Here is a 9151-nt window from a genome sequence, read left to right on the forward strand (position 1 = left end):
TCACGTACCCCTTGCTCATCAATTCCTCCACTTGCCTTTGAAGTTTCATGGTCTCCTTGAGATTACTTCAGTAAGCTAGCCTGTTTGGAATGACAACTCCAGGTATGAAATCAATTTGATATTTGATGCCTTGAATGGGTAGTAACCTACTGGGCATGTCTTCCATCAATAATGGTTGGGGTAGGTGGTACCGGTGCCCTTTTGCGTGCCAATCATGTTTAATAGTATTTACATACTACTTTACACTCTACAATTCTATCTACCGTATGACCCGTTGAAATCAATTTAAAGTAATCCCGTTATTTTGTCGATTTTTTCCCTTTTCACTTCCATTTTGCATTAGGAATAGTTGGTCCATCCTATTCCATTTTGGGAACATCTACGTTATCCAAATCAATTGGATTACTAGCATCCAAATCTGGAATATTTTTGGGAATGTGTACTTTGTTGAGACTGGCAAATTCATTATGAAATTGACTTTTGCAGTGTCATGGGTGATTCGCCTTCGATACCGAACAAGTCGTCCACAAAATGATTGGTCACTATAGTGGTGAGTCACTAGCTTGGCTCGTGGGCGAGCTCATGGACTCGTCGACGAGCAGCGAGCCCAAAGCCAGTAGCGAGTCGACCAACTAAGCTCGTGACCACAAGTCAAGTTTTGATGAGCCAAGCGCCTGAGCTACTCGTTTATCACCCCTAGGGAAGTTATAATGGGAAATAATATGATATGTAAAGTTAGTGGAATAGGAACAAAGGAACTAGATATGTACTTGATCTAGAGAGGAATTTAGTCTATAGGCATGTTAGATGATAGTGAGTTTGACATAATATTGGGTTGGGGACATATTAAAATCTTCAATAACTCTGATTTAATCACATCTATTCCAAAGAGGCATAGTCTTTATTTTCTTGATACAAAACATTTACTTGGCCAGACATTAGCTATTTTAAATGGTAAACTTACTCTTTTAAAATTGTGACATGAAGGACTTAACCATATAGGCAAAAATTTGAAATCTTTACAAAATCAATGAGTTTTTGGAAAAATAAATCTTGGTGAAAAATATCTTGTGAACAATGTGTTAGTGGAAATAACAAAACTCAAAACTACATATTATATATAGTCGAAATTATCAACACCAAAAAAAAGAAATGAAAAGAAAATTTGAAGAAGGAATTCAAGCACAAAGAATCCCTTGCGTAGTCTCAAACAATTTTCAAGCATTCAAACATCAAATAGAAAGTCTTGCTCCGCCCTCACTATTCTTGCACCGCTTTCCAAAGATATCCGAACCTACTGCCGCATTACCATCCCTATATGGTTCCCATTCTGGAGTCCATTATTCAAAAAATATATTTTTCTCTTTTTTATTTTCAATGGCAATTTTTTTCAAAAGAAAATAATATTATACATAAATCTAAAACTTTTCCTTATCTTTTAACCACATATTTTTCAAAAAATTACTATTCTAAAATACATTTTTTTAAAAAAGATCATGAATCACGTAGCTTTATTTTTTGAATAGATTTTATTAAAAATAACTTTTTTAATTATGATATTAAAAAGTATAAAAAGATTTTAAATTTATGTTTAAAATTATTTTATTAAAAAATATTTAATTGAAGATGAATTTATGAAAAATGAACTTTAAAATGGGACACAAACTTGAACTTATAGATTTACGACAAATGAAATCTTAAATACATACCTTATCCCAAGTAAAAAAAATTATGTTGGGAATTATAATAAAGAGAATATGATCCCGTATCATTTTGTAAGTTATAAATTGTTTTCGTGAAAAACTTTAGTTCTAACCAAAAATATTTATAAGCTCATGTATCATGTACATTTTTTTTTGAAAATAAATATTGTGAAAAGTAATTTATAATGATTGTACGATTAAAATAGTCGAAAAAAAAGTTATGAATCCATGTGCAAAATTATTTTATTAGAAAAATATATATGATTGACAAAAGAATTCGTGAAAAAAAAAAAAAGGAATTAGCACAGCCTTGTCCTCACATCCTTGTTCGCATATGAGGACATTGGTTTGAATTGTAGATGCAGTTCGAACAACTTGAATTTTTAGGCAAAAATCAAAATTATTTTAGGCACAATTTTAAAAATAATAAATTATTATTGGAGCAAATGATTACGTATGAAAATTCTATCAGTAATGGCCAACTAATATTATCATGATCTTTTCTCATGTTATCTGCATAACTTTTCTGTTCGATCTTGGGCAGTCTTTAATCTAGCCAAAAAAATGTCAATAGTTTGGACTGTCCGCTCAATAATCGCAGGCCCTAAAATTCTTCACACGTCGACTTCATTCTAATGAGCTAGAAATCTGCACTTCCTACCCTATAAAGCCTCATAAGGGGGTCATTCTTATAGTAGCCTGATAACTATTATTGTAAGCAAATTCTACCAATGATAGATGTTTTTCCCAACTTCCTCCAAGATCTAGGACACGTGCTCAAAGCATATCCTCCAAAATTTGAATAGTCCTATCAGACTGTGGGTGGAAAGATGTACTGAAATTTAGCTTAGTCCATATTGTCTTGTGCATACTTTTCCAAAATTTCGAAGTGAATCACATATCTTTGTTTGACATAATAGAGACTGGGGTCCCATGTAATTTGATCACTTTTCTAACATATAGTCGAGCTAATTAATTTATATTAATAGTCATCTTTACTGATTTGGAAAACCAACTATAAAATCTATGGTGATATACTCCCATTTCCATTCAAGAATTTCTAGTAGGTTTATTAATCCTGATAGCTTCTGATATTCTTTTTTTACTCGCTAGCAAATCATGGACTTCTCTACGAATAGACCTACTCCTTTTTTCATATTCCGCCACCAAAATATGCTTTGAACGTCTTTATAAAATTTTTCCCCCAATGATGTGCTGCATATGAGGCGAAGTGAACTTACTCAAATATTTCTTTTCCTATCTTCTCATTCTTCGGTACACACAATCTTCCTTATCAGGTTTTTTACATTTAGGACAAAGTGGTCGTTGATTCTTGTTACTGATGTTGGCATCTGTTTCTATCATTCCCCTCTTGTTGGGACCTTTTCCATTCTTCTTGATATTTTCATACCATTTGCGCTTGGCTAAGGTGCCATTTTGTTGTTTACTACCTTCACCTATCTGATTTTTATCAAAGGCATATACTTGAGCCTTCTCCAGAACCTCTTGATAAGTACGCAATTGGAATACTGTCACTGCTTTCCTAATGTCAGTTCCTAGTCCATGCTCAAAAAGTTGAGTTTGTCTCTCCTTTATGTCCACTAGATATGGGATAAATATGGATAACTCCTCAAACTTTCGCTCATAATCAATGAGCATCATTTTTCATTGCTTCAGCTTAAGAAACTCTACTTCCTTCTTGTCTCTTAAAATAGTTGGAAAGTACTTTTGAAGCACTATCACTTTGAACTGTGCCCTTATAAGGTTATATTGTTGCTTCTCGGTGTGGAATTTAGTAATCATCTCCCACCAATGACCTACTCTTTTCTCTATCATAAATACCACACAATGGATTTTTTGTGCATTGGTGCATTCCAAAAATTTGAAGAAACGTTCAAGATGGCGAAGCCTATACCTCGAAAGTTACTCAGATAATTCCTTTAGCCATTATAATAGATAATTGACACATTGTAATCCCAAAAATAAAATTGAAGAACTTAGCAGAATAAAATAAGTTATTTTATTGTCTCATAACGATGTCAATTAATCTAATCCACTACTGTAATATAAATCTAGCACTTATTTTAAAAATTCAACATCGATTTTGAACATTAGATAAATAAAAATCTAATTTGAAAACTAGTTTTCTAACTAAATACTAAATATTGAAAAAAACCCTTAAATTCTTGATCTAGCGATATGGACTTTGTTAACAGTCTCAACCTTCAAATCTGATCCATCATATATCTTTAAAAATAATTTAGGATATAGAATGAGTATATGAATATACTCAATATAGGTTTCATGCCAGTATTTTCACAAATTAATTTTAAAAGTATGCAAAATACGCACCTAAGTGAGAATGAGACGATCGGGTTTCAATCCCACTAGAAAATTTTGTTGTGTGCATATTTACCTGCTTTTTATTAAAAGTATGTAAAATACGCACTGACACGGCACATAGACTCATACTTTCCCTCACGTACCCCTTGCTCATCAATTCCTCCACTTGCCTTTGAAGTTTCATGGTCTCCTTGAGATTACTTCAGTAAGCTAGCCTGTTTGGAATGACAACTCCAGATATGAAATCAATTTGATATTTGATGCCTTGAATGGGTAGTAACCTACTGGGCATGTCTTCCATCAATAGTTTTCGAATTCCTACAATAAAGAAGTAGTCAAACTAGGGAGGGGGGTGTTAGATTCCTTAAAATTGAGGAATAACTCTTTATAAACCAACAAGATCATTTGTTGCCTTTCAACTATTGCTCTTTTCAACTCACTCTCTTTTGTAAAAAAATTCACTTTCGACTTTCTCTCCTCTTGGATGATGCTTTTTCTTTTTGCTCTTATGGCTCCACTCTTTTTTCTCACTATTAGCTGCCTCACTATTTTCTCTCTTTCTCTCAATCTTTTCTCTTCCTCGTTGTTCAATTTGATTTGATCCTCATACACTTATAGTGGGGTTAATGGAGCAAAAGTAATAGATTTTCCATTCTTGATAAAGCTGTACTTATTTTTGTACCCATCATGAATTACTGTCCTATCGTATTGTCATGATTTCCCAACAAAATGTGCCCGGCACGCATAGGAACTATATCGCACATCACTTCATCATGTTAGCTATCAAAATATTGCAATCTGTAAGGTTTAGGATGTTTTAACATGGTTAATCCCAATTTCTCAACATGTAGTGCTAGTTACATTAGTACAACTGCCACTATCAATAATCATGCTATATACCTTTGTTGTTGATCTGGCATCTTGTATGGAATATGTTCTCCCTTTGTTTTTCCAAGTCATCCACCTTGATTTGAGCACTTAGAGCTTGCCTCGTAACCAATAGCTCTCTCACTACATACTCCACCTTCTCGCCATCATTAGCTTTTTCTAATCTTGGCATGCCATCGTAGTCACCCTCACTTTTACTCACCATTTTCCTATTGTCTCTCAAAATCATTGCCCTTTTGTTTAGATATTGAGAAGAAACGTGTCTTGACCCTAAGCGCCTAAAGCATTTGATGTCTCGACTCATGAACGATTGGAATTCTACTTTGGATGTAACCTTGCTAGCACTTTTCTCCTTTCCCTTTGGTAACTCAGTTCTACCCTTCGAATTAGCTCCATCTCCCTTGTTGTTATCCCACTTGGTTTCCAAGAAGAGTTAGAACCCGATGGATACCTAGCTGCTCCCTTCATTTTCAATTATTTCTCCACCTTCATAGCTAGATGTAGCATGTTTTCTAACTCCATATAATGTTGTAATTCAACTACATTGGCTATTTCTCTATTCAAACCATTCAAAAATTGAGTCATAATGGCCTCCCTATCCACCTCAACATTCACTCTAATCATGATCATTTTTCGTCTCCTTATGATAGTCTTCCACACTCATAAACCCTTGGTAGAAAATTTGCAATTTTTGATTAAACTCCCTACGATATGACTAGGCATGAACCTCTTTCTCATGATAGCCTTCAATTCTTCCCAAGTACTAATAGGCCTTTCACGATTCCTCCTCCTAGATGTCACTACTTGATCCTATCAAATAATAGCATAATCGATAAATTTAAGTACTACAATTTTTACTTTCTTTTCATCCAAGTAGTTGTCGCAATCAAATATCAATTCGATCTTTTTCGCCCACACCAAGTAGGCTTTCGGATCACTCCTTCCTTTGAATTAAGAAATTGTCATTTTGATGTTGCCCATACTCCCATCAACTCCATCTCCACCAAGATCTCTACTACTTCTTTCATGCCTAACTCCTCTATCCCTTATTCTTTCTATCTTGGCATCCATTAATGTGTGTTATTCAATGTCACTACGAGCCTCGTATTTTACAAGATTCTCCACCCTAGGCTCTCGCCTAACCTGTCTCCTTGTATTAGGAACTTTCTTACGTAAATTGGCAAGCAATGGGTATTACCTTTCTATCCACTCCTCTTGCTTATCCAACATGTCCCTCACATCTTCAAACAACCTCTCGAATCATCGAAATACTTCCACCCACATGTTAACTTGATTGTTGTTCATGTTAGACATCCTAAATCTAAAATAGTGTTTATCTTACATGTATACGCTCGTGTATCACTCAATTTGTCTTTTTCCCTCTAATTGTTTTACCACTCTTGCTTTTTTCTACTCAATGCTTTCGCCCCAAGTGCTTCAAAGAACTAATTTGATCTCAACCACGTTTTATCCTCGAAAAATTCAAATTAGGATGTAAGTGAGAATTGTAATAGAGAAGACTCGAGAAAGAAAGAAGCAAAAAGAATTTGACACATTTGAATGGGAACTCTATTAATTCAAAAAAGTGGTTCTTGAATATTTTTTATTGAACACTTTTTTTTTAACGTTGGGCTATCATTGCAATAAAAAAAATTCTTTCTACTATTATTTTTTACATTTTTTGGATTTTTTTTGCTAAACACGAGGAAATTTAACTAGGAGCCCAAAAATTTCGAAAGAAGTTGATTTGGATTTATATTAGTGCACAACAACTTTTGAAATTGTTCGCAACTTTTTATTGGATTGAAATACTCAAAAGATGAAGCATGCAAAGAACGATAAAGAAAGAAAACAAAGACTCAAACGAAAGGAAAAAGGATATAACCTTAATTCTAGGAGCCTGGGCTCTGATACGAACTGATGTGAACTTACGTAGTAATAATACTTATAAAACCTACACAAGATTGAATCAAACAAAAGAAACCAAAAATCAACATTTAGAGTTTGACCCAAAAATATTGAAGCAAGTAACTAACACAATCATTAACAATATTTTGACCTCTTGATCACAAGATTTAAGAATCTGACCTAGATTGTTTGAATGCCACAAGAAAATAATTCTTGATAAGTTTGAAATTTAGTTCAATGAAGAACAAGGAATTGATGGCAAAATTGTTCACAAAATAATCTCTCTAATATTGATATGAATGAAAGTTGTTTACAATATAAGATAATGAGTCCTAATTATTGGGAACCCATGAAACCTAGTTAAAAAGGAATAAAATCTAAAGATTACAAGTGTTACCAGAAAAGTAGAGTTTTAACGTAATTAGAAAAACTCGCGCAATTGGAAAATTCGCGTGCTAGAAACACACTATGCAACCTCATGGTGTTACAGCATGCGGTTACATAGACCAAGTTAAATTCTTCATTTGCCTTTCTACAGCAGGCTATGCGGTCTCATAGTTAAATTTTTCCATCCCTTCGTCCGTTGCTCAAATCACGTTGAACCAACTTGTTTCTTTTCCCGAGCCCAATACGAAACTTATTGATTTGCTTGCTAAGATTGATGTTTTATGTACCATGACTTAAGCAAATATTCACATAATTTCTTTAACCCGCTTTGCTCGCGTCCTAATCATCAACCCTTCTTCAATGATTAACGGATCTTTGTCTGGACTTGCCTTTGTTGTATTCGTTCCATGGATCACATCAGTGTGCCTTACAATCCTCTTTAGTATAGGTAAGATAACCAAAAAAAAAAAAAATCAAGATAAAACCAAGTCAGATATAAATATTCATATTCATATAAAGCCAACCCTCCCATATCTGCCAAACCTGAATTTTTTTTTTTTAGTTAAGTTGATTGGCTTATACTTTAAGTTACGTAAATTGTTAGGAAAATGTGTAATTGGCAATATGTGACCAAAGGACCTATTAGTCAAAATTATAAAGTCAAGGACTAAATTATACAGGTCAAATAGTTCAGGGACTAAAGTTGCAATTTAGTAAAGGTCATAGCATAGGTCTAGGGTAAAGTGGGATGCTTTGAAGATGCAAACGGCACGTTGATGTCGCTGGAGTTTCGCCCTGACCTTGCTAGAGCCAAAATTGCAGAACTGATCTCGCTGGAGTTTCGCTGGTCTATCGCCTGAGCGAAGGTACGTCGCTCGAGTTTCGCCAGGACCTCGCTCGAGCGACTGTGTTATCTGGCCTTTGGTAATTTTAATGCCTCATGAATTTTTAACGCTCCATATTACCAAATTCGACCTACTATATAAACAAAACGTCCGATTTTCATTACGTGATCTTTGGCAAACATTAAAACAACAATTCCTCTCAACTTCCAAAGGATCAAGAGCCAAAATAAATTCATTCTTTTCATCTTTGATTCTCATGCTTCTTTGAATAAAAACATCAACCCTCACAAAACCAAAACACCCTTTCATATCTCTATATAAACTTCCAGAAGATCATCTGTTTGAAGATCCGGGAAGGAAATTGCTTGAAGAGTTGGAGTGCTTGGTGATTCACAGGAGGTAGAAGATATTCAAAGCTGGGATTTTGGCGCAGATCTGCAAAATCCAGGATAGCTGTGGTCGATACAGTAAGGAGGTCAGAATATTGTTAGAATCAATAATGTCTGACGTACTGTAAGTCAATATCTTCTATAGTAGATCTCTACTGGCTTGTGCCCAGAGTTTTTACCCAGTTGGGTTTTCTCCGTCAACATTTTGTTGTGTTTTTACTGCTTTCTGTTATTTATTTTTCAACCGGTAATTCAACTTAGGTAGATAAAGTATGTGAATGAATCTAGGCAATGCATAATTGATGTGACTTGTTGTATCAGTTAATCAATTATTTTAATTCCGTATAAACACCTATTCACCCCCCTCTAGGTGTTGGTTGGGTCGAACTATTGCTTTTTCAAGTGGTATCAGAGCTAAATCTCGAGTCCTGACCCATAGTTGTCTAGATGAGTCAATCACTTTTTGTACCTCTGTATTTTGACGGAAATAATTATGCCTATTGGAAGGTTAGAATGCATGTGTTTCTTAAGTCTTTAGATGAGCATGTTTGGATAAGTGTGCAAAATGGTTGGAAACCTCCCTCTACTATCGTATCAAGAACTGTTAACCTTACCGACATATCACTATGGACTAGGATGAAATAGCTGAGTGTAATTGGAATAGCAAGGGTCTTCATGCCCTGTTTAT

Source organism: Olea europaea, chromosome 15 (assembly GCF_002742605.1).
Source record: "Olea europaea var. sylvestris chromosome 15, O_europaea_v1, whole genome shotgun sequence".
NCBI classification, from domain to species: Eukaryota; Viridiplantae; Streptophyta; class Magnoliopsida; order Lamiales; family Oleaceae; genus Olea; species Olea europaea.